The 19,815-nt window shown below is 41.4% G+C and overlaps 1 protein-coding gene and 1 non-coding gene across 25 annotated transcripts in view; both read right to left on the bottom strand.

The window, feature by feature from the left end:
• BICC1 (BicC family RNA binding protein 1) overlaps positions 1-19,815 on the bottom strand; it is a 335,849-nt gene that overhangs the window by 183,365 nt on the left and 132,669 nt on the right. The gene's annotated exons all lie outside the window — the stretch shown is intronic.
• LOC146396827 (U6 spliceosomal RNA) lies at positions 19,093-19,199 on the bottom strand. The gene has a single exon (XR_014828627.1). It is a non-coding gene; the product is annotated as a U6 spliceosomal RNA (small nuclear RNA).

Raw genomic sequence — 19,815 nt, 5'->3', positions numbered from 1 at the left:
TTTATAAAATGTTTACAAATGAATTCTAAGGGAAGGTAACAAGGTATTACAGGATGGATATTTTTAATGGATAAGGTCAGAAAATTCCAAGTCAGAACAATAAACATTTACTGAATACCTACAATGGGTGTATCGAAGCTCACCAAGAACATGGCTACAAGTCTATAGGCCTCCTGATAACTACTCTAATCACACCCACATGCGTGTGGGTGCATGCACACTTACTTTCATTTGCTTTACTATGAATTATGAAGAAAATACCTGTCTTCTGGGTCTGGAGACCAGTCATTCTGCCAAGAGCCCTCTACAAGGATCTGAGGGTTCATGTTCATTCGGCCACTGCTTGGGGCCTCAAATTTCAGAACTCCCAAATTTCTACTTAGACACATGGTGATGGGAAATTCTCTTCTCAAGGTTCTATTTTAACTGCATTTGGGAATTCACAGGACTTTAGAGCTGGCAGCCACCGTTATGTCCATCTCATCTAGTTCATTTTAGAGAGGAGATGACTAATGTAAAAAAGGGAAAAGCGTTTCTCAAAGTAACATAGCTGGTTAGCAGTCCTCTTGCTTCTCAGGATCAACACCTCCCACTCCACCTGCTCCTTCTGAACTGTTAAGTATGAAATTTTTAATATGCTTTCTGTCCCAATTCATTACTGAGTGTGCAGTGAGCCCCTGGCTGGTTCCTTAAAATCTCCTATCAGCTAACCCTAGTGAGTAATTAGCATGACCTTTCATGAGCTTAATCCTGCTGTCTCAAGCAAAATTCACTTTTTTAATTAAATTTTATTGGGATATAGTTGATTTAAAACATTGTGTTAGTTTCAGGTATAGAGAGCAAAGCGAATTTTTCAGATTCTTTTCCCATACAGGTTTTTCAGAATATTGAGTAGAGTTCCCTGTGCTACACAGTAGGTCCTTGTTAGTCATCTATTTTATTTTCTTTTAATTTTATTGGAATATAGTTGACTTACAGTGTTGTGTTGGCTTCAGGTGTACAGCAAAGGGAATCAGTTATACAGTTATACTTATATCCATTCTAGAAAAATTCACTTTTGTCTTAGTCATCCTTACCCCTGCCAAACCTAGAACAAGATCTCAAGGTCTGTAGAAAAGCTGTGGTCTCCTTCTTCCACCGTAAATTTGGGCCCATAGCTTATTTTTAACCACAACCACTATTTAAGGCAGTAGATAAACAAGGCTAATGCCTTAAAAAACACACATTACACTGACTTGGCACTCTGCATGCATGTAATTCAGTGTGAGGACTGGAGGTGTCTTAAAAAGCACATATGAAATAAAAGAATCACAAGAAGAATGGAGAGAATCCCAGAAGGAAAATCAGGATGGGAGGAGAATAAAGCCAAGGAAAGACCGGGACACAGAATTTCATGCCACGGGGCTTGAATGGTCACTGCCTTGGGCTGCAAATTTGATCCCTGCTTCCCTCCAGCAAAGAGAGAAACCACATTTGTACAGTATTCAACACTGTCCATAAAGCTAAAAAGTAAGCCAATTTTGCAGGGCAGAAGCACCAAGGCCATGGGTATTGAGGCCTGTGAGCAATTTTTCTAGTGGCTCCTTGTCGAGCATCCAGTCTCTGATGTGGCTAGTGTCGCCCACAGCACTGACAGTTCCCCGGGCCCTTTGGCTCAGAGTCTCCCCACACAGGACCATGGCCTGGTGCCAAATAAAGGAGAGACAAACACCGTATCTCACAGGACCGCAGGAGTTCATGCATGCAAGAAAGTACCTGCAAAGGAAGCCAAAATCTCCCTTAGAGAAGAGTCTGGCTTCACTCCAGCTCCCAAATACACGATTAAGGTCACAAAGCTCAGAGCCTGGTCACAGTCATTTTAGCCTGGAAAGTGCTCAAGGCCAGCATTCCTAGGAGCCTAAAAAGTCATTTGGAAGTTGGGGGTGGGGTGAAAAGGGAGCCCAGTAATTTTTTGGTCTCTAGAAAGCAAGATTCAACCAACTCCAACAGAAGTTTTGCCATTAACATTTAGACTTCTTAATAAATCTTCAAGGACTAACTGCTGTCGGTTTCATCTTTTCCTACTGAGACCTTTTTTTCATCTTGACTTATTTTTAACAGGGAGTTCCAGGCTGACTGTAAAAGCTTATTAAAAGGATATAAAGAGGCTGAGTTCTATTGAAAATAAATTATAAATCAAGGAGGAATGAATAAATATGACGTGCTGTAAGTACTAAATGCAGTCATAAATAAGTCTGAAGTTGCAAAATAATCCATTTCAATAAAACCTGCTCTGGGTTAGTAATACAAAATAGCTTGAGGTCTGAAATTAACACCCCAATATATCCACTTTAGCAGCGAATAAGAAAGAATAAGATAGGAGTTCTCTGGTGGCCTAGTGAGTTAAGGATCCGGCATTGTCACTGCTGTGGCTCTGGTTACTATTGTGCCAAGGGTTTGATCCCTGGCCCCAGAACTTTGGCATGCCGTGGGCACAGCCCCCCCCAAAAAAAGAAGAAGAGGATAGCCTATGTTCCATTGCTGACAGGCTAGACTCATAGAGAACAGGGTCATCAGAGTAGGACTGCAAGCTTCTCACACAGTTGTTTAGTCAAAGGCAGATGAGCAGCTCACAAAGAAATCATGATCTGTGAGGTAGGGAAGGCAGTAACATGAACCCCATTGTCACTACTTTCAACTCTGCTCTCTGGAATCCCCCTTCCCCATCTCTTACCAGTAAGGTAAGAATCCAGACCTTTCTGGTCACTTTTCAGCACTAGAAACCCAGCCCAGGGCAGTGTAATACTCCACTCCCATAGCCCATTCTGCTAACACCCCACTGTCTGTGACCAGCTGGATTACGGCCCAGGGAACTCTGAGCAGCATGGAAAAGGGAGAGAAGAGAAGAGAGCAGGAAGGAAAAGGAACACTGGGAACAGGCGCTCCTCCTTCCTCCCCTCAAACCTCTCCTGGGCTCCAGAGCATCTACTTAGCAGGAGGTATCCAGCATTTACTCTTGATGAAACAGAAGAAAAAAGAACAAAACAAGGTCAGACTGTACTGCATGTGTTATTTCACTAATTTTTTTCATTTATTTATTTTATGTAGGTGTGCAATGGGTCAGGATGTAAAATGTATTTCTTATTGCTGATGACAGTAAAGAAAAAAAAAAAAACTGGGGAGTTCCCGTCGTGGCTCAGTCGTTAACGAATCCAACTAGGAACCATGAGGTTGCGGGTTCGATCCCTGGCCTTGCTCAGTGGGTTAAGGATCTGGCATTGCTGTGAGCTGTGGTGTAGGTTGCAGACGTGGCTCGGATCCCGAGTAACTATGGCTCTGGCGTAGGCCGGCAGCTACAGCTCCGATTAGACCCCTAGCCTGGGAACCTCCATATGCTGCGGGAAGCAGCCCGAGAAATGGCAAAAAGACAAAAAAAAAAAAAAAAAAAACTGGGAGTTCCCATTGTGGCGCAGTGGAAATGAATCCGATTAGGAACCATGAGGTTTCAGGTTCAATCCCTGCCCTTGCTCAGCGGGTGAAAGATCCGGCATTGCTATGAGCTGTGGTGTAGGCCAGCAGCAACAGCTCCGATTAGACCCCTAGCCTGGGAACCTCCATATGCCATGGCTGCGGCCCTCAAAAATCAAAAGACAAATAAAAAAAAGAAAGAAAGAAAGAAAGAAAAAAAAAACTGAAGGTCACCCCCTTTTTTTGGTCACACCTATGGCATGCCGAAGTTCCTAGGCCAGGTATCAAACTCACGCCACAGCATTGACCCAAGCCACATCAGTGATACAGCCAGATCCTTAACCCACTGCACCACTGGGGAACTCCTGAAAGTCCCTTTTTTTTTTTTTTTTTAAATCTCAGATGGTGTGAAAATACAATATAATAATGACACCATGGCCTTGGGAGCTGGACCACCTCCCTCAGAACTCCAGATATTAAATCTCTCTGTGTCTTAATTTCCTATGTATGTAAAATATGAACAACACCAGAACCTATGTCGTGAGGCTGTGTTGGGGGATGGGAATGAATTCACACATGGAAAGCCTATAGCACACACCAGCAGAGATCAGCCATTTAGGGGAAGAACGTTGCTTATATAGCTATGTCACCAGGTAATAAAATACCAATCCTCCTCCTCTTGTGGACATGCCACATGTTGGGAGAGATTTCCTTCTCCCAAGAAATCATCCTCTCACCTTTTTTTGGGGGCCACCCCCATTTCCCACCTCCCCAACATCCCCATGACTCTCCACCTCTTTTTTTCCCACCTTAATCTTCTTATCGGGAAGAGGGTTTGCAGGGAAGGGGAGATAGTGGTGGCCATTGGTGTTCCTGCTACCTCTTACTAAACTGTGAAGACATGTACAGACTCAAGGGTTGGCAGTTCTTTTCCAAATGCCAGGGCCACACAGCCCTCCACTCTGAGTCCTAGCGGCTAGTTACAAGGCAACAGAGAAAGGTCCCACTCAAATCCTATGCAGTGGAACTACCAAGAAGAAAAGAAAATCAAAAGGCAAGAGAGAAGCCAAGTGATCAAAAATCACGTTGAGCAGGAGGAAAGGCTGAAGTCCCAAGTAGCTTTATGCTCAGACAATCAGAACACTTTCAACAACACTGAGCCATTCTACACCTCAGTTAAAGATATAGGACAGTGTGGGGGGTGGCGGGGGGTAAGTGTGTGTGCTGGCTGGTGAGAGAGAGAGAGAAAGAGACTGATTTAGAGAATGACAGTAAACATGGCACTGTTCTCTCCAAACAGTTGCCTTTTTTTTTTTTTTTTTTTTTTTTCCTTTTTTAGGGCCACACCCACAGCATATGGAAGTTCCTGGGCTAGGGTTCAAATCGGACTACAGCTGCCAGCCTATGACACAGCCACAGCAATGCAGCGTCCAAACCACGTCTGCAACCTACACCACAGCTCACAGCAACGTCAGATCCTTAACCCACTGAGAGGGGCCAGGGATTGAACCCACATCCTCACAGACACTATGTAGGGTTCTTAACCCACTGAGCCACACTGGGAACTCCACTGCCTTTCAAATCACAGGACATCACTACGGCAATGAACTAAGTCACAGCAGAGTGGCTAGCACACAAGAGTGTTGTACACACCATGGAATAAAATTCTGTGTATAGTAAAATCTTGGATGGCTTGGATTCAAAGGCTTCTCTGATGAAGGGTAGAAGGAAATGACCTCTAAAATGGGTGAGGACAAGAAAATGTAGAAGGATGAGAACAAGGTCAGGACACCAGTTTCATATGCACTGTGAGGCATATGCAACCCCACCTCAGAGAGGACAATTGCTAGACTATTTTTATGTACTGCGAGCATCTAAAACCTCCAAGTACCACCCACTCCTACAGCAGATGATTTCCACCATGTTCTCCTGCAGCAGCTCTCAGTCAAAGGCGCTGACACTGCCCTTTGAGACAGCCTCCTGGCTTGCTGAATAAGCAAAGTAGTTGTTTTTCTTATGCAGTTGGTTGTGTCATGTTTATTTCTGAAAACCTTTTCAAATCAAAATAAGGCATGAAAACATCAGAGCAAGTTGCAAAAGAATTCAGCGTAACCTCAAGCTAGAAAGGGGAAAAAAAAAAAAAAAACTGTTGAGATTTCTGGAAAATACCCTGCTAGAATGCAGTGGGCCCTTGGAACAGTTTACAACACTTACAAAGTCAGTCAATCAAGGCAACGTTTGTCAACTTTTCTCTGTGGTTCTGGTCGAAGCACCAAAAAAGAGCTGGAGAAAACTGCAGCCAGTTTCATGTTTGCAGAGCTGTGCTTCTCTCCCATGATTACACACACATACACACACAAAACACAATTTTTTGTGAGAAAGCACTCCCCAAATTCCTAAAGCACACATTCTTGTAATGGTGAAGCATAGTCCTTCATACCCCATCAACAAGACAGAAACATAGGTGAGAAGAGCCAAAGAGGGTTTTGTGACTTGGAAAAAAAGTCTTATGTTTTCAAAGTGCTGACAAGCCAAAAGACACAGATTATTGTGAGAATGATGATTTTCAGGAGTGTGGAAAATCACCTTGGGAAAATACTCCTTCAGTCTTTGATACCATAACCACTATGATTCATTCCTCTGGACTCCAGATAACCAGTATTTTATGGTATTAAAATATTTCCTAAACTCATGAATTATCTTTAAGTTCTTTCAAAGTTCTGAACGAAGCTAAAGGCCAAAGATTTCTGATTCTCTCAAGCAGCAAAGAGACTCTGGCACTCTGGCTATTTCCTAAAGCAATATATTTTCAATGCTTTATAAACTAAACTTCTTACAGCAGAAATCTGGCATGCTCTCTTTGAATGGTTACTACAGACAAATATTCCATGTTCAATGCCAATTTTCTAATTAAAACATTTTGAGATTTTAATGGGGAAAGTATTAAGTAATTCTAGGATCACCAAAGAGCATGATGTAAATCTATACTTATGAACAAGAGAAGCTGATGACTAGAAAAAAAAGAGTACAGACTAGTTGGTAGAGTAAATGACAATGAAATAAAATTATATATATAGGCTTATCTATGATAAGAAGATTATCAGAGAGACTCTTCCAAGACATATATAGTTATCTTTAGGGAAAAGTGTAGCTTTTCTTGTTTCTGCTCCATAATTCTCTGCCCTCTATTTTTTTCAATGAGTACGTAACATTTTGACTTGGGGAAAAACAGCTATTTTTCCATGTAGAATATAAACTTATGAAAAGAAACATTTTCTGTTGTCTTTAAAACCAACTCAACTCCCTAAAACAAACAGTGATTAGGAAAGAAAAAAAAAAAAAAAAGTAACTTCAGGAGCAGGCAAGAGAGACCATACTTCCCAAATGCAGCACTACCTGCTACATTTTTCATAAAACGATGTCCCACAGCCTAAAATAAATTATTCTTTTTTCTAATAAATAATTATTTCCGTTATTTCTACTGTGAGTTTCCTACGAGGTTCTGTGCAGGCAGGTCACAGATACCATGTGAGTCTCAATTAAAATGTTCTACGGAGTTCCTATCGTGGCTCAGTGGTTAACGAATCTGACTAGGAACCATGAGGTTGCAGGTTCGATCCCTGGCCTTGCTCAGCGGGTTAAGGATCCAGCATTGCCATGAGCTCTGATATAGGTTGCAGACACAGCTCAGATCCCGAGTTGTTGTGGCTGTGGCAGGGAATCCCTAGCCTGGGAACCTCCATATGCTCCAAGTGTGGCCCTAAAAAGCAAAAATAAATAAATAAAATGTTCTAGAAGTGTGAAACTAAATAAAAAGGGTTATTAGCAATGAGATTTTATATGCAGAAGGACATCTATCTTTACAGTAACTACCACATCTCTCTGTCATTGCATCCAAACAGATAAAGCAGGCAGCCTGCAAGACCCTAAGCCTTTTCAGAAGGATATATGATAGTCCTACCTCACCAGGAAGTCTATGTAAAACTAACTGTTAGTGTATTATGAAGAATTTTAGCCCAGTCAAATAATGGATTATTTACTTTTTTACAGAAAAGGTAAATTTCATATTTCACATTCTCATTTATATTCCAAATGTGCATATTACTCTACTTGGGAAAGTGGAAAGGTCTTATTTATCAGCATCTTGCCCCCAGCATGATGGACACATTTTTTTTTTTATAGTCATACCCACAGCACATGGAAGTCTCTGGGCCAGAGACTGATTCCAAGCCACAGCTGTGAACTATGTCGCAGCTGCAGCAACGCCAAATCCAGTGGTCACATTTAAAAGGTGCTGTCTTTGCAATTTCTAGCCTTCATCACCGGTCTGCATTTTCCATCTAATAGTAAATAGCATAGTACTGTTCTTGGCTGGGAGAGTTGGTGCAAAACAAAACAAAGGTAAGTAAATGGACAGACTGATGGTGAAACAATTTTTTTAAAAAAGCTTTGCACATCTAATCACCAGTCCAGAAAAACCGGGATTTCTTGAGTTCCCCTGGCACTGCTCCAAATGCATCTAGGAAAGTGACTTAAGGAAAGGACTGAGTGCACCTGTGTGTGAAAATTCTGTCCCCTTGCCAGAAGATAGAGAGAGATACAAAAAGCCAGCCTATCTTTAGCAGGAAAAATCCAGTCATCAGAAAGGAGAAGCACCAAAGGAAAAGGCAACTGCTCCTGGCAGGATGGAGCTGTTTCTTTATATAATTTCTCCTCACCTTTGAGACAGTTCAAGTAACCTGGCTTCCTGGGGAGAAAACGTCACTGCACTGCTGACTCCAATGCCAGTGCGACTGCTGGCAAAACTCAGTATTCCAAATCTGAATAGTAATAGCACTTACTACATTCTGAGCCAGGATCACAAAATTTAAATGAAGAAACCAGCCAGGTTGGATGCTTGGGTAATGTCCTCTGTATTTGTTTAAGTCTGCCTAGCAACTAATGGCAACTTCTGACAGCAGAGTCACCCTGGAAAAATACATACCTGGCAAATGCCAATATGGTTCTAACTGCATACTTTTCCCTCTTTAAAACTTTATCATTAGCTTCTCTACCTTGACCTAAAGTACCACAAATTGTGTGTGTGTGTTGGGCGTGGGGTGGGGGGTCGTTAGTCCCTTTCTGTCCATATAAAGCAAATGCTTTGTTTCAAGACACATTCAATCTTTGAGAGTGTGGACATAATACTATTCAATGAATGTTGTTATTAAAAATTGACATTGAAAAGTAGCTTTGCCTCTGGCTTAAAATATATACAGACATATTAAAACTACTTTACCACATACACTATATTGTCCAATTGATAGAAGGACAGAATCTATACATGGTTTTTCACTTAAATTTTTAATCTAAATAAATTTTTAATCAAAAGGGCATGGTAGAAATATGATCAGATCTCAAATATCTTTACATAGAAGGCTTTTTTTTCCCCCTTCTTAGAAGACAGCCCTTCCTGACAACATCGCCAACTTAAATTTCCATTTTCTTTTCTTTATTTTTATGGCCACACCTGCAGCATGTGGAAGTTCCCAGGCCAGGGGTCGAAACTGGAGCTTCAGCTGCCAGCCTACGCCACAGCCACAGCAACAGGGGATCCGAGTCACATCTGTGAACTACACAGCATTTTATGGCAACCCCAGATCCTTAACCCTGAGCAAGGCCAGGGGTTGAACCCGCATCCTCATGGATACTAGTCAGATTCTTAACCCACTGAGCCACAACAGGAACTCCCTTAAATTTCTATTTTCAAAGCTTGAGAATATTTTAAAATTAAAGCAAGAAAATACTTGTCCTTATATAGTTTTTCTCATCACTGTCATGTGGTTCTTGGATGCACAACTCTAAGGGGCCTTAGAGGGAGCCAGCTGTGGAACACCACCAAGCACGCCTTCAACACATGAGGGGGTTGCTGCACAGAAACCAGGGGCACCCAGGCACAGGGGGAGCCAGGGGCTATGTCTGTGCTGCGTGGGCTAATGTGAAAAAAGGCTGCTGCCTGGGCTGTTTTTGAGATTTTGGCTGAAAAGAGCTCAACTGCCTTCTCGTCAAAATTTCTTGGTCTCAGGCAGCAAGATCAGTACAAGGCACACGGGCAGTAGCAGCGCCGCAAGCCTGGCCAAGTCAGTCAAGTTCTCTGAGCCAACTTCCTTTCCCTAAAGTCCAAATAAAGTGACAGGGTTTCCGAAAGGATAATGAGATGTCTTCTGCAGCAAGTGCCTTATACCATTCCTTAATACCATGTCTGACACGTTATAGGGACAAGGGAAAGGGTAGCCACATGTTAGATAGCGGTACTACTGCTAGAATTACAAGTGATAATAAAAATTAATAACCACTATGGCAGTTCCCATCGTGGCTCAGCAGTAACAAACCCAACTAGTATCCATGAGTATGTGGGTTCAATCCCTGGCCTCATTCAGTGGGTTAAGGATCCAGCATTGCCATGGACTTCGGTGTAGGTCACAGATGTGGCTCAGATTCCCCGTTGCTGTGGCTATGGCGTAGACTGGCAGCTGCAGCTCTGATTTGACCCCTAGCCTGGGAACTTCCATATGCCATAGGCGTGGCCCTTAAAAAAATTAATAACCACTAATAAAGGCTAGAGACCCACCTTCTCGAATTCAGCTGGGAGAAAGGGTATTCATGGAGGATTGTCTCAGAAATTGTATAGGTCAGCCTGGACATTTTCAATTCCTAACTTTTGTAGAATTGCTTTAACTCATATTAGCACAAAACCAGCAGCAAACATCTTCTTCCTACACTGAGAAGCACCAAGAAATAATCATACAGCAGAAGGGGTGCTTGCTGTTGACAACACAGTCTACTGGACACGTACTACAGCATCTCCTTTAGCAAATTCACAGAAGCTCTTCCGAGGCTGAGGTTCCTGTAGCAATAAAACCTGTGATCTTCCTGAACCACTGGTGTGGCTTTAATCTCATGGGCCTTGTGATTCTTATCACTGGTCAGCCTTTCAGCTTTGGCCAGAGGGCAGCCCAAGTTCTGAGGTGTTAGGTTGTATATGAATCTTAATCTTCCTCCCCTCAAATTATTTTCAAACTCTTCTTTTCCTTGCACACAAATTTCTTCCTAAATTTATTTTTCAGTCTGTGTTATTGTCCATTACTAAGCCACTCCAAATTTCTTTTTACACCAAGAGATAACACAATGTATCTTTTTTTGTTTAATTTTTTTTCTTGGCCACACCTGCAGCATACAGAAGTTCCCAGGCCAGGGATGAAACCCATACCACAGCAGTGACAACACCAGGTCCTTAAGCCACTGAGCTACCAGGCAACTCCATCTAATGTATCTTAAAGCTCAACCACTCTGCTATTCAGAACTTAAACTAAAGCTCTAGGAATGCTGTGTTCAGCCCAGGCCAGCCAAGTTCTGGTTTGGAGGTAATGGAAGGTTTCTCTGATGGACAGATGGTGACAGATGACTAGGGAGGAAACTGCTTCAGGAAATATCTGGGAAGCTTGACAAAATCAGACACAGAGGAAGAAGACAGCAAAAGGCTCTGTAATCAAGGAGGGTGCTTGAAATCACTGGATGTAGCCAAATGCTTTTGGATGCACAAGATTGTCAGTCATGTAAGTGAGACTATTATTCCTCCCTCAAATGCTCACATCCTGATCCGAGACTGGCACCATCACAAAGCATCCAGGAGACTGGCTGACTGTGGGGATTTCAAATCCCCCATTTTTAAGCTAAGCAATTCAACTCGGCTTTCCTTTAGGTAACAGTAAGTTGAGAAAGCCAGAGAATACCAACGTTTGTTCAGTGGTGTTTAGGAGAAGGGAGACCTGGTTGACAAGACCTCTAAGCAAATATCACCTCATGGGCATTAAGGTCTAAGAATAATACAAATGAATGGTCCATATATTCAGGAGCATGTATGTCTTTGCTGATTTTTCCAATAAAATGATGGGTTGTGCAGTCAAGCACACCCACCTGCGAGACCACTGGCTCTGCAGAGGACAAGAGGCCAGACTGGTGGAAGAAAAATGATGACTACAAGGCCTAGACATGAGGGCAAGGGTTTGCAGATGTTCTCAAGTGCCCAGGAACTTGTTAGAGAAAAAGTTCCACAAAGCTCCAGGAATAACGCCAGCCTAAAAATCATGTCTCTGATTAGTTTCCATCCCAGAACTTAACACATACAGACTCATAAACACTTCAGAGAAGAAGGCCTAAGCTCTGCACGTGACAGTGGTCTGCTCTTTCCCATGAGCATCCTTCACAAGGCAGAGTAAGAAGCCTCAATGAGCAGCTGCTGTTCCTGTTCACTCACCCCTGAAGCTCAGAGTACCTTACCCCTCCTACTTGTGCTTCTTTCTAGGCACCCAGCATCTATCAACTCTATAACCATTCTAAATGCTGGTTTGAGAGTGACTAGAAGCCATTTGTTGAAATGTACAAAGCTGGCCTCTGAGGGCCCTGGGTATTACAGGTAAACGTGCAGCAAAGCTCTTACAACTTCAAATTTTATCTTTCCAGCAAAATACTGTGTAATCACAGAAATCGATAGCATTTCTATATATTAACAATTAAAGATCAGAAAGAGAAATTAGGGAAATGATCCCGTTTACCATCACATCAAATTGAATAAAATACCTAGGAGTAAACCTACCTAAAGAGACAAAAGACCTGTACTCTGAAAACTATGAGATGCTGATGAAAGAAATCAAAAATGACTCAAACAGATGGAAAGACATACCATGCTCTTGGATTGGAAGAGTCAATATTATCAAAATGACTACACTACCCAAGGCAATCTACAGATTCAATGCAATCCCTATCAAATTACCAAGGACACTTTTCACAGATCTTGAACAAAATATTTTAAAGTTTTTTTGGAAGCACAAAAGACACAGAATAGCCAAAGACATCCTGAAAAAGAAAAATGGAGCTGGGGGAATCACGTTCCCTGACTTCAGATTATACTACAAAGAAACAGTCATCAAAACTGTATGGCACTGGCACAAAGACAGAAACAGAGATCAGTGGAATAGGACAGAAAGCCCAGAATTAAACCCACGCACCTACAGCCAACTCATCTATGACAAAAGAGGCAAGAATGTACAATGGAGAAAGGACAGCCTGTTCAATAAGTGGTGCTGGGAAAACTGGACAGCCACATGGAAAAGAATGAAATTAGAACACTCCCTAATACCATATACAAAAATCAACTCCAAATGGATTAAAGACCTAGATATAAGACCAGATATTATAAAACTCTTAGAGAAAAACATAGGCCAAACACTCTCTGACATAAACTACAGCAACATCTTCTCAGATCCACCTCTTAGAATAATGACAATAAAAACAAAACTAAACAAATGGGACCTAATCAAAATTAAAAGTTCCTGCACAGCAAAGGAAACCCTAAACAAAATGAAAAGTCAGTCCACAGAATGGGAGAAAATAGTTGCAAATGAATCGACTGACAAAAGATTAATCTCCACAATTTATAAACACCTTCTGCAGCTCAATACCAAAAAAACAAACAACCCCTCAAAAAATGGGCAGAAGATCTAAACAGACAGTTCTCCAAAGAAGACATACAGATGGCCAAAAAGCACATGAAAAGATGTTCAACATCACTCATTATTAGAGAAATGCAAATCAAAACCACTGTGAGCTATCACCTTACACCAGGCAGAATGGCCATCACCAAAGAGTCTACAAACAGTAAGTGCTGGAGAGGGTATGGAGAAAAGGGAACCCTACTACACTGTTGGTGGGAATGTAAATTTGTGCAACCACTGTGGAGCTTCCTCAGAAAACTACACATAGAACTACCATTTGATCCAGCAATCCCACTCCTGGGCATCTATCCACAGAAAACCGTGACTCGAAAAGACACATATACTCCAATGTTCATTGCAGCACTAGATACAATAGCCAAGACATGGAAACAACCTAAATGTCCATCGACAGAGGAGTGAATCAAGAAGATGTGATACATATACACAATGGGATATTACTCAGCCATTAAAAAGGAACAAAATACCAGCATTTTTAGCAACATGGATGGACCTAGAAATTATCATGCTAAGTGAAGTCAGTCAGACAGCAAGACACCAACGTCAAATGCTATCATATACATGTGGAATCTAAAAAAAAGGACACAATGAACTTTTCTGCAGAACAGATAATGACTCACAGACTTTGAAAAACTTATGGTTTCCAAAGGAGACAGTTTGGCAGGTGGGGGGGATGCACTGTGGGTTTGGGATGGAAATGCTATAAAATTTGTTTGTGATGATTGTTGTACACCTATAAATGTAATAAAATTCATTGAGTAATTAAAAAAAAAAGAATGCAGGTTCAATATCAGGTAATGCTACTTCACTCCAAAATTTGTCACTGTCAGCCTTGGAAAAACTGCTTACTTTTCCTAAGTATTTTATACCTTTTTACTTTATTTTATTAGAAAATGTTTAGAAAGAGTTTAACACTGCACCTGAAACATAGTAAGTACTCAATAAACATTAGTTTTTCAATATTGCCATTCTTTTCCTAAGTCTCCTTATTTTGGAAATGACTGCAGTGAAAATTAGCATAGGATAAGGGAAAATGCTGTAAGTTTATTTAAATATCTTTAATGCAAAATTTCTATTTCTGGTTTGTTAAGGAATTTTTGTCTACTGTTTCTTTCCCCAAACGTTATTAAATGTGGGCCTAAGATATTCCAAAAAAAAGTGCATAATTTGTGATTCAATTTACAATTTTCCCCTATAAACATGTGGCTATCTTAATGCCAAAGTATCGATTCAGATGGGTTGCTATTTCACAGCAAGCATTTCTTAAGTTGCATGAAAGTGTGAATGTACTTAATGCCACTGAACTGTGCCCTTAAACATGGTTAAAATGGTGGGTTTTATGGTATGTGTATTTTGCTACAATAACACAAAACAAAGAATCCCTCAAGTGAGGATTTCTCTGTCTAGCCACATTATTAACCACATGGTCAAATCCTTCTTTAGAAAGTAGAGAAGCTATTGGTTTCCTAAAATACAATTGGTAAGCTTTACTTCGTTATTAGAACTGAAAATTATAAATAGTTAGTCTAAGACTAATCAATACTTGACTAGTCATGGGAGTGTAGATACCACCATAACATTTCTTTTCAGTTGGCACAGCAACTGTTCTTCCAGGGAAAGCGGAAAAATCCACCTAGATGGCGCCAAATCACCCCCAGCCTTCAGGAGACCAGCATCTGACTCTGAATTTGCCAAGAGCCCTAGAAAAATTCCAACAGGAAGAAAGGGCAGGACAGCGAAACCACAATCCAAGTGTTGCCCTGATTTAAAAGGCAAACAAAACCCCAAGTCTGTCCAACACAGAGTAGATAATGAATAGCAGCCATCACATGATAAAGCTTCCCTAAGTCATTTCCTGGGGATCTGACTGTTGAGGTTGGTTTAAATCAGTCATTCTCTCCTCCCCCCACCACTTTGGTCGCTCTATAAAAAGAAATTATTTACTAACTGTCTTGACATCATAGGTAATGGAATAATATATCAAATGAGAGGCTTCGTTATTCCTGCTGAGGCTCAGTTCTAAAGAATGCATTGCTATGTTCTGAAAGAACTGTAAAAGAATTCCAATAAAGACAACTAAGGAAAATACAATTCTGTCCTTAATGGGTAAGAGTCCTTAAATGTGCTAGTCTAAGTAGGAGGGTAAAAACTGCTTTTGAAAGCTAAGGTAAATACTTCAAAAAGCTTTCTATTGGGAAGCAAATGATTAAAATTTAGCTGTCCCCTGAAATTACTGTTTTAAAAAAACTGAGTTCTGGAATTCCCATCATGGCTCAGCAGAAACAATCTGACTAGCATCCATGAGAACGCAGGTTCAATTCCTGGCCTCGCTCAGTGGGTTAAGGATCCAGCGTTGCTGTGGCTGTGGTGTAGGCTGGCAGCTGTAGCACTGATTCGACCCCTAGCCTGGGAACCTCCATATGCCGTGGGTGCAGCCCTAAAAAGACAAAAAGGCTGAGTTCTTTTTTTACTTGGTGTGTTCATCCATTTAATAAGCCTTTCCCCATTTCAGTACCTTGTGTGTTTCTTTCATAAACATATCAATAACCAATAATTTATTTTATTTGCTTATTTTCTGGCATTTTGTCTATATCCTTCAGTAAAACTTCTGTTTGCTCCGTAATGAAAGGACTCAACATCTAAATTGTTCACTGCATGCCCAACACAGCACCTGGTACATATTAAAAAGCTCAAAAAATTTTTCATGAGTAAATCATTTCATTTACTCTATTAACAAACATGTATTAATGATTTTTGGCCACGCCCATGGCATGTGGAAGTTCCTGGGTGAGGGACTGAACCCAGGCTGTGTCCTGAGCCACAGCAGTGACAATGCTGAGTCCTTAATTGTTAGGCCACTGGGGAACTCTCACTATTGAGTAGCTTTATTCCACGGCTGCAACAACCATCTTGACTGAGCAAATGCCTATAAGCTGCACATGTGAACTTTTTTGGCCTCTGGAATTTAAAACTCACAAAAAGGAGAGATAGTTTGCAATTTCTGTAGAATCTAATGACTTAAAACACCTTAAAATACCACATGTAAAGAAGCCACAATTCAACATTCTTCAATATGAATAAAGACTAGTTATTACATTTCATGAGCTCCCTGTTTACAAGTAAATATGGTTCAAGCGCTCTACAATAACTTTTGTTTATTCCTACAAAACCAAAACTTTTCAGTACCCAAATAGTAAACAAAATTACAGGGAATGCTGTCACTAAACAAAAGTAGGGCATGTGATATGGACCTACAACAAAAACTATGCCGTGGATTCTTTTTCTCACCTAGTCCTTTCTGAGACACTTATATTGTGTAACTTACTATATATTGCCTCCACCAGAAAGGCGAGTACAAAATAATGTTTCCTTCTGCTTAATGAGGAATTACTCTTTCTGTCCACGATTCAGCTCACAAGAGCTGATTCTGAGGCTCAGGGCAAAGCATAAATCTCTTTTTGTATCTGACCCCATTTATCATTACCACGTGGTTTCCCAGAAGATTAACCTAGGTTAACTGCAACGGCAGGCTTGCTTATTGAGACTGCTTTAACTCTTGAAGACCTTCCTGCTGCCCTATCTTATTGGGGAGTTTAGGAAAATAAAAGCCTTGGCAAATCTAAGAGCGCTCCATACATCTCACATGAAGAACAAATATGCTCTACTGGCTGCTACTTGGACCTTGTTTTGATTTATTGGGACACTTATGCTACAGATAAGGATCTTACTTCTGTGCACTAAAAAGCAGAATAGCACAGGAGTTCTCATCATGCCTCAGTGGGTTAAGAACCCAACATGAGGAGGCAGGTTCGATCCCTGGCCTTGCTCAGTGGGTTAACAATCTGGCGTTGCCATGAACTGAAGCATAGGTCACAGACACAGCTTGGATCTGGCATTGCTGTGGCTGTGGGGTAGGCTGGCAGCTGCAGCTCCAATTCAACCCCTAGCCTGGGAACGTCCATATGCCACAGGTACAGCCATTAAAAAAAAAAGAGAGAAGAGAGGAGTTCCCGTCATAGCACATCGGAAATGAATCCGACTAGGACCCAGGAGGTTATGGGTTCAATCCCTGGCCTCACTCAATGGATTAAGGATCTGGCATTGTTGTGAACTGTGAATGATTAGACCCCTGGCCTGGGAACCTCCATATGCCACGGGTGCAGCCCTAAAAAGAACAAAAAACAAAAAAAAAAGAAAAAAAAAAAGAAGAAAAGAAAGGAGGGGGAAAAAAGCAGATTAGCACAGCTTTAGAAACCACATGGTTTTGTTCTGCCCTTAATGAATACGGAACCAGAGACCTAGAAAAGATCTCTAACACTGGAACTAGCTCAGTGCTCTTTTCCCAGCAACCAGCTGTTAATAAACTGGTACAGGAAACTTGGGCCTCCTTTCTCACTATGGCCTCACCGCAAAACCACTGAGAAGGCTGATGTGACACCCGTGGCCCTTTGGAAGAAGGAACTTTCAAGTCTGTGAACTCTGGGTGACCACATATTGATGTGCAGGTGGCAGTAAGACATTGGTCTACACCTCAGAAGCACTGAGACCAAAATGAGGCCAGGAGAGTTAGGGGAAGGGAGCTGGAGACAGGAAGAGGGCAGGGAAGGCAGGGGCCAAAGACATGAAGCTTTCTTCGTCTCGCTGCAGCTTGAGCAATTCCAATTTCAGACCACATTCCAAAAAGAATACACATATGCCCACATCTCCTACTGGATATCTTCTAGCCATTTTTTTTCAAATCTCCTAAAAAGAAAAAAGAAAAAAACAAAACAAAACAAAACAAAAAACCTCCACCAGAGTTCCTGCTGTGGCACAGTAGGTTAAGAATCCAACTGCAGTGGCTTGGGTTGCTGCAGAGGCACTGGTTTGATCCCCAGTGCTGTGGGTTAAAGGATCCTGCATTGCTGCAGCTGCAGCATAACTGTGACTCAGATTCAATCCTTGGCCCAGGAACTTCCACATGCCACAGGTATTAAAAAAGAACAAATAAACAACAACGACAAAAAAAAAAAAACAAAAAAAAAAAAACAACCCTTCATCATTACTTACCATAAAAGAAATGGATAAGAAAACTCCTAGCTCATAGGCAACTATATATGACCCATCTCACTACTGCTGGAGTAATGCAAGTGATTTCAAGTAAGTCACTATTTCCAGCCCTGAGCTCTCTGCTACACTCTACTAAACATCCCCACCTTGACTTCAAGTCAACATGCTTCTCCAAAACTGCTCATAAATAGCTCTCCTGCTAGATGTTCCTATGTCTGTCCTTTTCACATTAGAAACTTTAAAGTCATCCTTTTTTTTTTTTTTTGGCCGTGCCCATGGCATGCAGAAGTTTCCGGGCCAAGGATCAAACCTGTGCCACAGGAGTAACAACACTGGATCCTTAACCTGCTGAGTCACATGGAACTCCAAAATGCCTCTTTCTCCAACACCACCCCTGTGTCTCTCCTGATCATTGAGAAGAGGCTGAGTGGTCCACATCCACCAAAGGCAGATTGCAACCTTTTGGGTCCCAGAGATCTGAGTCCTGGTTCTGCCATCCACGAGCTATGGGCAAGTCTACCAATCTCTTCAGCCTCAGCGTTATTTTTTAAATGTGGGTGATAATGATATCCCCTTTAAAAAACATTTATTGTGCTCCTATTATGCACCAGATATGCTTTAGTTTTTTTTGGCCACGCACCTGCATCATGTGGCAGTTTCTAGGCCAGGGATCAAACCCACACCACAGCAGTGACCCAAGCCACCAGGGAACTCCCTGAAGGCATCCCTATTTTTTTTCCAGATATCATCCATGCTTGTGTCTTTTTTTCAGATGAAATATAGTTGATTTACAATATTGTGTTAGTTTCTGATATATAGCAATGTGATTAACAAATACACACACACACACATATATATATATTCTTTTCCATTATGGTTTATTACAGTGTATTGACTATAGTTCCCTGTACTATACAGTAGGACCTTCTTTATCTATTTTATACATAATAGTTTGTATCTGTTAACCCCAAACTCCTAATTTATCTCTTTTTCCCTTTAGTAACCATAAGTTTGGGGTTTTTTTTCAGTTTTTATATTTTTATTTAAAATTACAGAATGCTTCATGAATTTGCATGTCATCCTTGTGCAGGAGCCATGCTAATCTTTTCCGTATCATTCCAATTTTAGTATATGTGCTGCCAAAGTGAGCAACATCCTTAATTCTTTCGTGTTCTTCTCCACACCACTAGATGCTAACAAAACTCTTCGTCCCCATTTCCTCCTATGCACCCCCGTATCTTCCCATCTCACATTCACCTAAAGATCCCAGTCTTATTTACCCCATAGCACTAGTCCATCTTGCCTGTACCAATATAAGTATCAGTCACAATATCTACATTTGTAGTGATCCCCAAATAAGTACCTCCTCTTAGAGCTAGCAACCAACAGAATTTACTGTCATATCACATCCTGGCAGAGACCTAACAGGGCCCCGTGTTCAATATTCAATAAAAGCTTTCAAAACAATAAGGATGCTTGCCTCCCACAGCCCTACCAACAGGCCAACGGGCTATAGAACAAGGAGTCCATGAGAGGTCTTCAAAGGACTTCCGATGCTGGGAGCAAAGAGCCGCAAAGCCACAAGCCGAAAGCAGAGCACGCGTGACAGGGGTGGACAGTGCATGTCTGAACCAAAATGGCAAATTCTTGTGGCTGAGACATGAAATGTTCCTCATGTCCAGAGAGAACTGGCAGCTCCTGAATCAAAACACGACTTGGATTTTCTTTTTGTCCTCTTCTGCCAAGGAGAACAGAAATATTTTTGCAT

The sequence above is a fragment of the Sus scrofa genome, chromosome 14 (genome assembly GCF_054392235.1).
Source record: "Sus scrofa isolate SSC_HxYL_T2T_F1_AM1 chromosome 14, Sscrofa_HxYL_maternal_Yorkshire_Landrace_v2.0, whole genome shotgun sequence".
NCBI classification, from domain to species: Eukaryota; Metazoa; Chordata; class Mammalia; order Artiodactyla; family Suidae; genus Sus; species Sus scrofa.
The sequence above is the reverse complement of the archived record's forward strand: the minus strand, read 5'-3'. Positions and strand labels throughout refer to the sequence as shown.